Raw genomic sequence first — 15688 nt, 5'->3', positions numbered from 1 at the left:
TCCACAGTCCATCCGCATCTTGAATAAAGAAAGTGTCTAGAACTACATGTTGTCCTATTTTTAACGTGCATACATTACGTTTTTATAGTATTCATTTAGTCATTAGTCATTATTTACATGTTTGCAATAGCAGGGTGTTGTACCATGTTATCCATTATGAATGCAGTGAGAAGTAAAGTAAAATGATACCTTTTATTGGCTAAATGAACAGATTATAATATTCAGGCTTTCAAGGCAACTGAGGTCAATTCTTGAATATTGTAAACTGTTCAGTTAGCCAATAAAAAAGTGTCATTTTGCTTGACTTATCACACATGTGTAATTCTATTAATGATTTTTGATAATTGTAAAATCATATATTGTCCCTTCACATTCTTCTTAAAGGCCTAGTCATAGACGTTGAGCAACTCAGCATTTCACTACATATTGTACTGTATGTTGTGACCAAAAGGGGGCACTCCAGAGCCCCAGACTCCAGACACAAGTGCACAAACACAAAGATACAAAAGAAGTATATTTTATTACACTAAATATCTTTCACAGATTCTTCCCCCATCACACCCATAATCGCAAGCACAAACCCATACTATATTTGCTCTACTCTCCTCCAGGCAAGCCTCGTCCTCTACCTCCCGACTCCAACTCCCATCTCCTTTTGTCTTGAACATGGGAACATTTCTGGTGCCACGGCATTGCAAGACAGAAGCACTTTCAGGTCACATGGAAACTGCCCATAACAGGGAGATCCTCTCACAACAGTACCTTCCTGGTAGCACTCAAAAAACCCAACAGGGTTGGCCTTCTATACTACAAATCCCAGGTCATCCCTTTAGATGTTGAAACCAGGACCCAGTCGGAGGTGCACTGCAATCTCTTGTTCTGGGTGACAAATTACCTGTCCAATAATTGATCCTCCCAACCTGGATGGAAATGTATTGTAATTCCATTCTTGCACTCCTTCCAATACAGAATTACAGCAGGGTAGGGAGTTGTCCTCTAACCCAGTTGGAACACCAGTCCACCCACTCCTGCACTTACAATGTAAAAGCTGTATGTGACAAATAAAATTTGATTTGATTGACATGCCAGCACCTCATCTAGGCTTGACTCCCATATTGAGTTCTCTTGCTGCCAAAACCCTCCAGTGAATAAGCAACCTTGAAAATGGGTGGACAGAATTAACATGGATATCCTTAGAATGGGAGATAAGACCAGAAGACCTGGATATCATATGAAGACTGTTAACTATCATTATAAAACTATACAAATTCACATGCAATGACTGATCAAAATATTAACAAAAAAAAAAAACTCATATTGGTATATCACAAGTAATATCACATGTAAGTTATGTGTATTTGGAATGAAGGAGAAAAACCAGCGGAACTGAGGACAACCCATGTAGACACTGACCAGAGCAAATCTGTACATCCAATAGTTGGGCAAGATTTATTTCCTGCAATTGTAAAGGCCTCATGAATAGAAAGTAGTACAGATTCCAAAAAAAAACAGTTGAATAGCCTATAGATGCAGGTTGGGTAGATTGTGTGTGTGTGTGTGTGTGCGAGTGTGTGTGCGGGTGTGCGTGTGTGTATGCGAGTGCGTGTGTGCGAGTGTGTGAGTGTGAGTGTGTTTGCCCTCTGACTGGGTGACACACTGCCTAGTTGTCACTCCTGCCTTGTGCCCTATGCTTACTAGGGTAGGCTCCAGCCCCTCACAACCCTGCTCAGGATTAAACGGGCTTGAAAATGGAATGGAGTTATCCAATTAAGCATTTATGAATGGTACTAGCCGCATGTGATCTTCGGGACAATAAACAACTGAAAGACTCCCTAGCAGTTTTACTATACTCATGACCTTGGAGAGGCATCAGCTAACTCTTAAGAATTACCTAGATCACAGGACGTGGACCCACCTTGTGCTTCCGGCCCCTCTGGCTTTCGTAAGAAGACACTGGCGATACCATATCTTAGCCGTATCGCTGGCAAATGAGTCCTATTAATCTTTGTCTCAAGAAAATACCTCTAGATAGACACTGTTTTTAGTGAAAACCTCAAACCTTGCCCTCCGTTGCTGAGGTGTTTCACTTGTATATATCTGTGGCGTTTGCTTCCTTTCGACGTTGTGTCTCTTCATCGGTGTCATTAGCACAACGTTGTTGTTTCAGGGTGCTGTTTGCTACACACAGGTCTTTCGTAGTGAGAAGTGAGGTGCATACAAGTGCCGAAAAAATGTAAAAGTACATGCATGAGCCATCTAGAGGCTGTGGTTGAGCGCAAGCAGAGCGGGCTGCTCCATACACACACACACAAACAAAGGTCTTTCATTTATATATGTCTAATATGTCTTTCTAAATAACTTTCCAAATAGTACAAGATGATGTATTAACTGAGTGATTGTCCCTGAATGTCATTGTTGTGATTCCATTATTTTGATGTGTACTAGCGTCTTAAGTGAGGTTTTGCACATTTATTTTGTTTTTTCACAAATCCAAATCATAGTATGTGATATCATCTACTGTTAAATTCTGCTCTGTAATTTTAATATTTTTATTTTTATACTGTATTGAGGATTACTTGTGTTGTGTTCTGTTCTGTGTATTGTATTGACCCCCTTCTTTTTGACACACACTGCACGCCCCACCTACCTGGAAAGGGGTCTCTCTTTGAACTGCCTTTCCCAAGGTTTCTTCCATTTTTTTCTTGTCTTCTTAGAGAATCAAGGCTGGGGGGCTGTCAAGAAGCAGGGCCTGTTAAAGCCCATTGTGGCACTTCTTGTGTGATTTTGGGCTATACAAAAATAAATTGTATTGTATTGTATTGTATTGTATTGTATTGTATTTTTGTGAGATTGCTATAATTTTTTTTGTTATTGTATTTGCACCATTGCTAATTTGGGGTGGTCATTTAAAGTAAGAAATGTGGGATGTTAGAGGAAAACTATAGTACCTGACAAAAGCCCACAGACACACAGTAAGTATGTGGAAAGAAAAAATGAGACTATTAGCTAAGAATACTCCAGGTGTTCTACTTGACCTGGTCACTGGTGAATTTTTTGAACCTTTCAGTTATTTAATGAAACTAACAAAGTATGATCAGAGGAAGTCAGGAAACAGAACTGACCACCCTAAGCCAACCCTAATATCATATGCTCCATGAATTGAGAGGCTGGTGGTGGGCTCAGTTAAAATCTCATTATTTTACTGCCTCCCAACTCGAATGGAAATAATTGAGTTTACATGAAAGGGAAATGTAAATGAAGATCTGTGTGAAGATACCCACACCATCCTGTAAAGTATCACTCCACAATTGTATAACTTTCATAGCTTGTGATTAATTGTCTTTTGTTTCCCTAGCTCTCTAATTCAAAACCATGCCCTCCCTTTCTCATCTTATCTGTGTCTTCCTCTTATTTGCACTCAGGTTTTGAGTGGTATTTATGATAACACCACATGCCCGGCATGAGAAAAGCTGAATCATCTCTCTTGCAATGGCTCCAGTGGGTTCATGATGGGTTAACGTCTGTAATCTTTCAATATAGAGTTATATTTGCTAGACTGAATGATTCAGCACTCCTTAAAATGTATTCACACTCCCTAGAGACTTAAAATAATGAGATCTGTAACTTTAAACCATATGCTTTCCACTTTGTTCAAACAGCTTTTATAGAAAAAACACAGAACACAGCAGTAGCAAAATAGAATTGGCATAGACAGTTTAGTTTATAACAAATGTAAGTGCACTCATTGGAGTTCTTCCTCAAGTGTGCATTTTTATTTCAAAGTTGATGTGGGTTTCACAACACCTGGAAAAAAGTGGGAAGGAAAACAAAATTTGGTGCCAGTCCATCATAGGGCACACTTCAGAGGCTAATTTAGAGTTAACAGTTAGCTTCAACTGCATTATGTGGGTATGGTGGAGAAAAACAAAAAGAGAACGGGCACACTCCACATCCTGCCTTCATTACTTAATTACCTTCTGTGATGTTCCTGACGCTCAGCAGATGTCACTACTGATTCCGTATTCCTAATCACATAATCAGATTGTGCAGTTTGCTTGTTGCTCAGCAGATGTCACTGCTCTGCTTTTTCTTTCTGCTGTTTCACATCGTTGATCAGCTTGCTGTAATTAACACACAACCACAGGTAATTTTGCCAACATAACTGCTGCTTTGAATTTCCAAAACAGATCGGGTCATAGGATTTAATTTAAGACCAAGTACAAGGTTAGCCCCCCTCTAATCTGTAAGTGACAGACAGACTGACCACATCATTGTAGGGGTACCTGATGTTGCCTGACTTGGAGGGCACCAACTAAATTTTGGAAAGAAACAGAGCCTACAAAATGAGGTATCTGTACAAATGTTTGTGGACATATAGGTCAGCCATACATTCAGCTTCACATACTCAATTATATCATAAATGTTGTAAGTCGTCTTGGATAAAGGTGTCAGTCGAATAAGTAAATGTAATGCTAGAGCTGCCAGGCAAGAGGAAAAGAGGAATGTCTAAGAGGAGATTTATGGATGTGCTGAGAGAGGACATGCAGGCGATGGGTGTATTAGTACAAGATGCAGAGGACAGAAAGATATGGAAGAAGATGATCCGCTGTGGCAACCGCTAACAGGATCAGCCGAAAGAAGAAGAATGCTATAGTGTATACTAGATAAGCTAGCTGTAATACTAGCCAACAATGAGAGTTTCCTACAATAATTTCCAGTCCTCTGGGCTCATTTCTCAAAGAATCTTAAACTGAAGTTCTCTCCGTGCCAGTACCCTTTCATTCCCATACAGGTCTTTTCCCCTTGTGTGCAAGTGTAAAGACTTTGGTCGGTGTCCACAAAAACCTGAAATACTGCACAGACTTTTCTATTACTGCGGTGGGATGGCGCCCTGCCTGGGATTTGATCCTGCCTTGTGCCCTGTGCTGGCTGGGATTGGCTCCAGCAGACCCCCATGACCCTGTAGTTAGGATATAGCGGGTTGGATAATGACTGACTGACTGACTGACTGACTGACTGACTTTTCTATTATTGTTACAAGACATTTACCCTGATGACGTTTTACTGAAACCAATAACCGTATGATTTGTACAAATGTTTTCATGGGGTATTGACTAATTAACTGAGTTGTAAATAATAAATCGTCTCCTCTTGTTTGTCAGAATTTTCGTCCTCTTTTCCATGATACATAGACAGTAAGGTTGTTTTTTTATGCTGAAAGCACTAAGGGGTTTTCTGTATCACACAGTCTTCCTGTTTGCATGAACTTAGTTCAATAAGGCAGCACATAATAATCATTTTTGATGCATCATGAAGCACCAAATGGTATTTGTTACTCTTTTGGCACAGAAAGGTCGTTCCTGCCATGGCTCCGACAAAGCATTAGAGGGCCATTATCACTAATGAGGCAAATTTCATTTAGCCGCGGTTCATGGAAAGGTAATTCTTGTTCTTGTACTTCTAGCAATGGAACTAACAGGAGACATTAATACTTTTTAAGGGCACAGAAAAAAACATGGAGATCCTTTTTCTTAGATAAAAACTTCTTTGGAATAACCAAGCAGTGATGCTGGAGTCTAGCCATCTCATTCAGGGTTGCCGATACACAAGGAAATTTAAAACCTTAATTGTAAAGGCGGCACAGCTGGAGTTCTTGCCATGACTGTTAGACGCTCCAATCCTCAAACTTCAGACTGTTACGACCTGACTGTTTCTTTAACTTTCAAGTCCATCACGTACACTCAATTAGCTTTTGTTGAAGTTATTATATTTTATTGTTACACTCACTGACATCATAGCAGTGCCATTTTGTTTGAGGGTTTAAGTGAATGTTCCCATTTTGCATTGTTGTTTCATGTTCACAGTCATGTTACTTATGATGACAACATCCCATTGCTGCCATGAGAACACTTGCGGTGCTACGTGTGATGTATTCCCACCACAGTTATTTTAAGATGGCGCTGCACATCAACAGGCTTTCTAGCTTTGGATCTCATTTTGTAAAACAAACTTTACTTATTGGCAGTTTCTAGGTACCTGACTCAAAATAGCGGTATGAAACTTTTTGGTGGACACCATTTCTGGTTTAGTTCTTTTAATTTGACAAACATTAGTTTTGGTCTCTGACTTTTGTCTGTCCAAGAAAGTGTTTGCTGTGTATTCATCTCCTGGCTAAATATCTCGTACTTACTAGCTGTTCTCTGGCAGGGTTTGTAGGGGTGTTGTGGTCACTGGGGGGCACCCCTGAGCCCCAAAAAACATACACAACTATGTTGGAAACACATATTCAAGGTTAAATAAAAAGTTATTTAATTAACAAAATCTCCTCCAGACGGTTAAAGCAGGTCAAGTACCATATAATATTCAAAATGGCACGTCTGTCTCCTTCTATGCCTCCTTTGTGTGCGTTGTCCACTGCCCCTCGACTCTGACTCCCTGATGCAGAGGAGGCAGCTTCTTTTATGCCGGACCCGGGAGTGTTCCACTGCAGCTCCCCCTTGCTGCCCCCAAGTACACCAACAGGGCTGCCCATCTGGACCGCAGCTCCCAATATACCCTCCTTCTTCTTCTTCTTCTTCCTAACAGCTAACCTGCATCGGCACAGTGTCCACAGTCTGGCAAGAACAATTCCACTTACCATGGTCAAGAGTGTCCTCGGGGGCAATGTTGGCAGGCTTCATATCATACTTAATTTGATCCATTCACCAGTGCTTTGGGAGGCCTCGTAGTTGTCGACTGCATGGGCTGAGATGGAGCGCAGTTTGTACTGCTGAGTCATTGGCGCTACAGATGACATGGCCATACTATCAGAGCCTGGCCTCGTGCATCTTCCCAGCGATGGGCAGTCCCAATGTTCCCTGTGGGTGTACAAATGGGAGTTCCACCAGCATGATGCTGCCATCCTGTGTACATGGAAAATATATGGCAATGGAAAGCAGTCTACCTGTGTTCTTCCATTATGGCCTGCTAGTATGGCTGGTATGTGTATCCATCCTCATTCTTGCATCTCGGAAGGAATCACCATCTGTCTCCAGCAGGATGCTAATCCTTCCATTATGGCATTCACAGTGTTTAGATGCAACACCTTAAGGGGATCATCATGCCTTTCACTTAGACTTGTCAATGGCCATACCTCCCACTATTATGTTTGATATGTACTAATAGACTGTGGTGGGTTGGCACCCTGCCCGGGACTGGTTCCTGCCTTGTGCCCTGTGTTGGCTGGGATTGGCTCCAGCAGACCCCCGTGACCCTGTGTTCGGATTCAGCAGGTTGGAAAATGGATGGATGGATGGATGTACTAATAGAAATGTGCAATTAGACTGATTGTTTTTGAGTAGAACAGATGGGCAATGACCATCTTTAAAGGAGAAGACCAAAGAGTAGTTGGGGTTGAAGCAAAGATCTGCAGCATAAGTTTCTTTGGAGATCATTAACAAAATTAAAACTCTAAGTAAACTGGAAGTCAAAACCAAACAATAATTCTAGACAAAAAGATCTTCTTGGCGAAGTGTTAGTTTCTTGCAAACTGTAGCAAAGTTTGGACAACATGAAAACATCACCACAATATTGATAAAAAGTATTAAAAACAAAAATAGCAATTAACAATGTTCAAAAAAGCCAAGCAAAATGACACCTTTTATTGGCTAACTAAAAAGATTACAATATGCAAGCTTTCGAGACAACTCAGGCCCCTTCTTCAGGCAAGATTATATGAGTTGCCTCGAAAGCTTGCATATTGTAATCTTTTTAGTTAGCCAATAAAAGGTGTCATTTTGCTTGGCTTTTCTCTACATTCATAATGGCTAACACGGTACAACACCCTAGTACTAATGTTCAAAAACAATTACATTATATGAAATAAAAATATCTCCAATAATAAACTCCTAACTCATACACTTCATCTCTTGCCACATTTTCTGTTTGTTGTTCCTTTCTTGCAGCCAATACTGAGCCCCCTTGAGGTCCATCTTTACTTGCAGACGACTCTCCTTATCTGGTATTCTGTAACTGAGTTACATTTAGGTTGTAGTTTTCAATGTAGCTTCTTTTTTGGAACATTTGTATTTTCACTAAACTCCCCTCTTGTATTAATCTTTTTTATGGGTTTTTGGCTCATTCATAATTTTGTGCACATTTTCATGTTTTTCATGAATCTGATTTGTCATTGATCAGTTTCCTGACCTTTTACCTGTACAGCCATCTAGTGTCAATCACATCCTCTAAAGGTGTTATTAGCAATTATCGTCTCGTTTTACTGGCAAATATCTACATGCTCATTTACTCCTGAAGGCTTAGCCTGAGGACAGGATAAGTGTCATGTCTCATCCAGGCTTCCTCCACTGGCTGGGGTTCAAATTCATGTTTTATGTCATTTTTAATTCTTTGATTTATGTTATTTATGTGTGTCATCCTTTGGTTTTGTTTTTGTTTCTATATATCGTGGCCTGCTGGGGAGACACCAGCTCCCCAAACCCGAAACAGACAAACGCAGAATACAAGTTCAGCAACATATGTTTTTTATTTGGCTGTGGGAAACACTTCCTTTTTGTTTCCCACCTGCACAGCACAGTCACAAGCACAAATAAGGACAATGTTAGTCCACCAAGCATTTTGTCTTTAAGTTCTTTTCTTTCTTTCTCTCTCTCTTCTGCCTCCACTCCTCCCAGTAAACGTGGTCCTCTCCCTTCTGATTCTGGCTCCTGGAGCAGTGGCATTGGGCCCCTTTTATCCTAAACCCAGGAGTACTTCCATTGGCCCATTAGCGTAGTCCAGAAGCACTTCCGGGTAAGGCGGAAGCCCAACAAAGTAGGGATCCGCAGTCCCAGAAACACCGCCTGGTAGAACCTATTGAACCCAAAAAGGCTGTGTCGAACTCCAACTTGCATGGATCCTTGCGGTAATCCGAGGCACCACTGCAACCCAGGGGTGCTGTCTGCCTAGCGCCTGAAGAGGATAACGTCCTGTATGTGTTTTCCCCGGTTCTTCCATTAAACAGGCATCCCAGCTAGGTAGGAGCCCCAGCCATCGGCCACAATATATAAGCTGCCTTTGTTATGTTCCATATGTTTGAGGGTTGAGCCATCTTTCAATCACTACCAGGAACTGGAGGGTCTTCCAGAGTTTTTGGCGGTTCATTGGGAACGTGTTCTGGAGTCAGTGGGTTAATTGTGTTTTTGCTGTGCTTGTGCGTGGGTATATTTTTGGAATTTTGACCTTCGTGCTCTGTGTCTGGAACACTGTATTTGGACTTTACTAGTATTAGATTGCCTTATTGTTTTGGTCAATTCCTTTGCTCCTCGTATTCCACAGAGTTTTATTGTTATTGAACAGAATTTGTGAGAATAAATGTTTTATTTTATAAAAATTCTGTGCTTGCCATTTTTACTAGCCAAGGTTTGAAAGTGAAATCCCTTTGTAGTGGGCACTTTTTGGAAGTGCTTTTGGAACTTATTTGGACTAATGTTCACAACAATAGGAAGTTTGACCCAAAAGTTGTGCTGCTGGCTCTGGCTGATTCCTAAATTTAAAGTGATGTGACTGTATTAGCAGTAAATGGCCCATGTAACAATAGAAACAAGAACATAGAAATGAAGCTAACTCAGGTCTAAAAGGATGGTAGATATTAACTGTGACCATTCAGGTCAGTGAATGAAAGTGAGGAGCAACAAGAAGATCTCTGAGAGAAGGCTTGATGTATTCAGCCTTTTCACTTCTGTTCCTGTTTTTTAAGTTTGTTCCCCCTAGTTAGGCAACAGGATTCCACACAACTTCCAGTCAGAAAGCATGTCAGATTCAATCGGTGCACTTGCTGAAACACATTCCCTCTGGGGGTGTCAAATTAAATAACTGCATATCAATAGTGGAATGTTTTCAAAATTCCCTCATGACTTTTCATCATGGTTCCTAATCTCGTATTACACAGTCCAATGTACAGCAAGGTTACTTCATTTCAGGAGCCAATCCTCATTGAGTACTCTGACATAAGATTAGAAGCTCCATACTGCTTGGCCCAGATTTTTTCTTTTTCTACTCTGTCGTGGTACAACAAACATGAAGCATCAAGCAGACACCTGTGCTCATTCCAAAGTTCAATGATCCTCTCCTCCATATAAACAAAACAAAGACTTCTTTGTATGCAGCTGCCATTGCTCTCCTCTGTTTATGACTATTATACATCCTTCTGAAGGCTACTTGTCTGTTTACTGTTGCAGACACAAGAGCCCAACCATATGAATTGTGACTCACTACATTCAAATCATTTGATTTTCTCAGACGAGTCTCATAGAGACTTGTAAGTGCTGGTAAGATTTCTATGACTGTGTTGCTGGGGTTGTCAGACTGTATAACCCACAACCATCAGGTGTGTGCTGTGACAGGTGGAAAATTATAGAAAAAACAATGTAGTGTGTTGCCAGTTACCAACAATCAACCCAGCTGGGATGCATATCCATTGTCATTCTTCCATTATGGAATCCCGTCCCAGCAAGAAATCACCATCCGTCTCCCACAGTATGCTAATCCTTCCATTATGGCATTCACAGTGTTTAGAAGCAACACCTTAAGGGAAGGGGATCATCATGCCTTTCACTTAGACTTGTCCATGGCCTTACAAACAGTGTGCCACTTTTGCGTTACATGTTCTTCTTTTGTATGAAAAATTGCACTGGCCAGCATTTGTTATTAAATCCTAAACCCATACATGAACTTTCATAAAACTGCTGAGAAACACAGCCACATTTGATCATTTTCTTGTGTTTTATAAATAAGTTTAGTCCTTCATGTGCTTTTTCCCGCCCCACCTTAAATTACTTCGCACCTTTCCATCAGCGTTTTTTGTTTTGTAAATATATCGATCAGCACAAGCAGCAAGCAGTCTGCAATCCCATCCCCACCGCCAGAGCTAATCTCAGGGAAAAAATTCTACCAGCTTAATCCAAAGTTCCTTATCTGTGTGTGATGTTCCTGGAGTTGTATAGGGTAAATAATACAGTATTATCGTTATTTGGAATACATGCATTTCATGTGTGTTCCGTGTCTCCAAAGTAAGTGTAAGTGTAGGATGAAACGAAATGTGAGAAATGCAAGAAATGCTGAATACATACCTAAAGCAGAAACTTTTTCCATGTTATACTAATACTGATGTGACATACAGTATGTATAATGTGTGAAGACTTTAGTCCAAATATCAAATTCACACGTGCGCTTTTATTCAAGAATATAACCAAAGAAAAAAAATTATTCAGTTTACATTTTGCTGTCAATGAGTTGCAAACCCAAGCTCAAATGTCAATTGGCAGAGAGCTACTATGTATTCTTGGATGATGCAGAGATAAGAACTGCTGCCTTGTAACTGAAAGGTTTCTGGCACTCTGTATTTTGAGTAGTGAGCTGCTATTATTATTACTATAATATAGTAAAAAACATACATTTGATTTGATTCTGTAACACATGGTGTAAATTTTAGCTACTTGTAAAAGTTAGCTTTTTTTTTATATTATTCACTTTATTCTCAGTGATGTTTATGTGGTACAATGAACTTGCCTCTCCCTCTATGGCTGTTTATCTCCATTCTTTTCACAAGAGCAGCGCTGTGGCTGATGCCTGCTCAGAACTATTTGTTGTACCGGCAATCAATGATACAATGTCCCGGGACTGCTATCAGAGTGGACAAAGGCAGAACTGTAACAACCGACAGCTTCACAGCGTTTTCGCTGGCTAATAGACTACTGCACCACAGCCCAGCTCTTCTTGGCACCATAAAGTAAAACGGGACTTCCACCTGCAGCTAAAGTCACTTTAGTACATGAGCAATTTGCCACACTAGTGTTTAGATCTGGCAATGCCAGGCTGACGGTGTATGCGCCTACAAAGAAGAAGTCTGTCTGCATTTACAGTACCATGCACCATAACGAGGAGTACAGGCAAGATCGAGAAAAAAAAAACATGTTCAAATGACAACTCATATTCATATTTATGGCACTTGGTGGATTAGATGTATATTTGTAATTTTTGTTCAGTTCCGTTTACGTGAGTGCTTTGTCTCTTCCTCTTCTGGTACCAGATGGCCGGAGTACATGCATGCATGTTGTTTGTTAACAAAGAAACATAATACTTATGAAAAATAGCAAAATATTTTTTATTTTTTGGGACTGTCAGTAATAAGTTTTAGCAGTAACACATTGTATAAAGTTACACAGGTATTTATACTTCAATTAAATAACTAATACATTAGTTAGGCTACTGTTTAATTTAGAAAGTCATCTTACTACTGTGCATTACTTTTAATGCGTTATTCCCTACATTTGTACCTTATGCTTCTGAGAGAGTACGCTATGTGTAAGTGTAGGAGTGGATGGATTGGCATCCCGACTGGGACTCAGGGCAATTTGCTGCCAGGCTGAGAGGCTGTAATAGAAGGACAATAAAAAGGGAGGAACAACCAATTTCTATCCCAGTCGCGAGGAACTCACAATGGATGGACGAGGGACAAACAACAACAACAACAACAACAACAACATTTATTTATATAGCACATTTTCATACAAAAAGTAGCTCAAAGTGCTTTACATAATGAAGAAAAGAAGAATAAAAGACAAAAAAGAAATTAAAATAAGACAACCTTAGTTAACATAATAAGGAGTAAGGTCCGATGGCCAGGGTGGACAGAAAAAACAAAAAAAAAACTCCAGAAAGCTGGAGAAAAAAAATAAAATCTGTAGGGGTTCCAGGCCACGAGACCGCCCAGTCCCCTTTGGGCATTCTACCTAACATAAATGAAATAGTCCTCTTTGTAGTTAGGGTTCTCACGGAGTCACTTGATGCTGATGGTTATACAGACTTCTGGCTTTTAATCCATCCATCATTGTTGGAACATCATGGTGCTTTGGGTAGATGGTGGTGGCTCAAGCCACCACCAATAGGACACCGGAAAAGGAAACAGAAGAGAGAGTAGGGGTTAGTACAATTTTGAATGAATAGTTATTATAATGAATTGGATATACAGAGTGTCAGGATTAATTACAGTGAAGTTATGAGAAGGCCATGTTAAAGTAATGTGTTTTCAGTAGTTTTTTTAAAGTGCTCCACTGTATTAGCCTGGCGAATTCCTACTGGCAGGCTATTCCAGATTTTAGGTGCATAACAGCAGAAGGCCGCCTCACCACTTCTTTTAAGTTTTGCTCTTGGAATTCTAAGGAGACACTCAGTTGAGGATCTGAGGTTGCGATTTGGAATATAAGGTGTCAGACATTCCGATATATAAGACGGGGCGAGATTATTTAAAGCTTTATAAACCATAAGCAGAATTTTAAAGTCAATTCTGAATGACACAGGTAACCAGTGTAGTGACATCAAAACTGGAGAAATGTGTTCAGATTTTCTTTTCCTGGTAAGGATTCTAGCAGCTGCATTCTGCACTAACTGCAAACGATTGATGTCTTTTTTGGGGAGTCCTGAGAGGAGTGCATTACAGTAATCTAGCCGACTAAAGACAAACGCATGAACTAATTTCTCTGCATCTTTCGATGATATAAGAGGTCTAACTTTTGCTATGTTCCTTAGGTGAAAAAATGCTGTCCTAGTGATTTTATTAATATGCGATTTAAAATTCAGATTACAATCAACGGTTACCCCTAAGCTTTTTACCTCCGATTTGACTTTTAATCCTAATGCATCCAGTTTATTTCTAATAGCCTCATTGTATCCATTATTGCCAATCACTAAGATTTCGTTTTTTTCTTTATTTAATTTGAGAAAGTTACTATTCATCCATTCTGAGATACAGGTTAGACATTGTGTTAGCGAATCAAGAGATTTGGGGTCATCAGGTGCTATTGATAAAAAAGGGATTTTATGAGCAGTTAACCCCCCCCCACCAAGTGCAAGAGGTGTCAGTGCCCCTCTGATAGGGGCCCAGTTTGGACACTTATAAGATTTCCTTGGGCTTGTAGTGTGGAAAGGCAAGCTTGGTGCCGCAAGGGGGTGCTGTAAAGATTGGATATTCCAATAATTGAGAACTTCTGTATGACCTGGAAGTTCTTCCTTTAGGTAATATCATACCACCTGGAAGAACTTCTGGGCGCCTCAGCTACCTCAGGCTCAGAATCGGGAGGAGGAGGATGAGGCTCGCTACTACATTGTAGTGGAAGGAGACAGAGACGCTTGTTCTTTCAATTACATTGTGTTGGACTGCCTTTTACTGTTTTAAGGTACAATTATAATTTAAAATTGAAATTGTGTTCGGCTGAGTTGTGTCTGGTGATTGGGGCTCTGGGGCACCCCTTACAGTCCACATATGTTATGAAATACTTCTCTATAGTAAAGATGATAACAATTGTGAATAGTTGGATGCACCTGACCTTTCAGAATGAATGCCAGGATAGGCAGCAGCACCCCTGGACCCTGAACTGGACTATGCGGGTTGGAGAATGTCATGTAATGTGATGTTATATATGATGCATACATGTATGAATCTTTGAAAAGAACAATAATATGGTATTCTTGTTTCACTTTTTTTAAATTAGAAAAGAACAAAGCCACTCTCATTTAATCTGCTTGAATGAATATTTCTCAGCTTGTTGTTATCATTTTATTGTTCTCTATACCTTCTAAAGTGAATAGCTGTGGACGAAGTGAGCCTGACACAAGGCATTTAACCTTGCTAAGCATTGCTCTGGTTTCATTTCACTAAATAAGTCATTTTAAAACAGCAATAAGTAAGCTAAATAGCTGGTACTGTCTTTATATAATGCTGGTGGTGCAGTGTTTAACACTTTGGACTACAACTCCTGAGGTTGTGGGTTCAAATCCCACCATTGATATTGTGTGACCATAAGCAAGTAATTTCACCCACCTGTGAAACCAATTGCACCTCAAATGTTGTAAGTCAGTTTGGATAAAAGCATTGGTGAAATAACTAAGTGTAGTGAACAGTTTTATAGTATAACTAGGGGGATGTGCCCCCCTGGCCGCCTAAGTCGGCCCAACCCATGCCTCAGTCGGACCACTGGTATATTCCAACACAGTCAAAACTCTGGCCCTGAGATTTACTCAAATATATAGTAAATGTTGCAATTGTTGTCTATGCAAGATGAATGGTAATTTACTTGCTGAAGCCAGGATACGAAAGGAATATGACTTCTCCTACATGATCACCAGTCGTCATTTTGACAACAATTGAATGTTTATGCAGTTTTGCAATTTGTAAGCATGTGCCATTACATAGGCTTTATTTGTCAATTGTTAACACACAACTGAGCTACTACTGCTCTTAGCAGAGTGGATGTTTGTAAGGTATTCTGTTTGACATATGCACATTAAATTGGTAGTTTTGACCTGTGAGTATCGTTGTTGTATTCTCCTAATGAAGACAAAAAAAATGATGTGTACTATATGACGTATGGTTTTGAAGAAAAATGAGCATTGCAAGAAAACGTCTCATGTAAATGTCACTTGAAAACGTCACAAGATTTCGTTAATCTTTTTATATAGAGAGAGAAGATTCAGGACAGCACGTGAAGAGAGGTCTCCATGTAACTTGATGAAGCTATTGTCCTCTTGCATAAGGATTATCAATAATGAATTCATCATACTTTAAGATTCAAGGTGCAAGATTTACCTTTATTGTCACACAACCAATTGGTGATATTTATAATCAGCTCTGTGAATATGTAAATGAAATAATGAA

At 40.0% G+C, this 15688-nt stretch overlaps 1 protein-coding gene across 2 annotated transcripts in view; it reads left to right on the top strand.

Annotated features, from left to right (window-relative positions):
• Positions 1 to 15688, top strand: part of entpd1 (ectonucleoside triphosphate diphosphohydrolase 1) — a 144982-nt gene that overhangs the window by 48226 nt on the left and 81068 nt on the right. The gene's annotated exons all lie outside the window — the stretch shown is intronic.

The sequence above is a fragment of the Erpetoichthys calabaricus genome, chromosome 2, assembly GCF_900747795.2.
Source record: "Erpetoichthys calabaricus chromosome 2, fErpCal1.3, whole genome shotgun sequence".
NCBI classification, from domain to species: domain Eukaryota; kingdom Metazoa; phylum Chordata; class Cladistia; order Polypteriformes; family Polypteridae; genus Erpetoichthys; species Erpetoichthys calabaricus.
The sequence above is the reverse complement of the archived record's forward strand: the minus strand, read 5'-3'. Positions and strand labels throughout refer to the sequence as shown.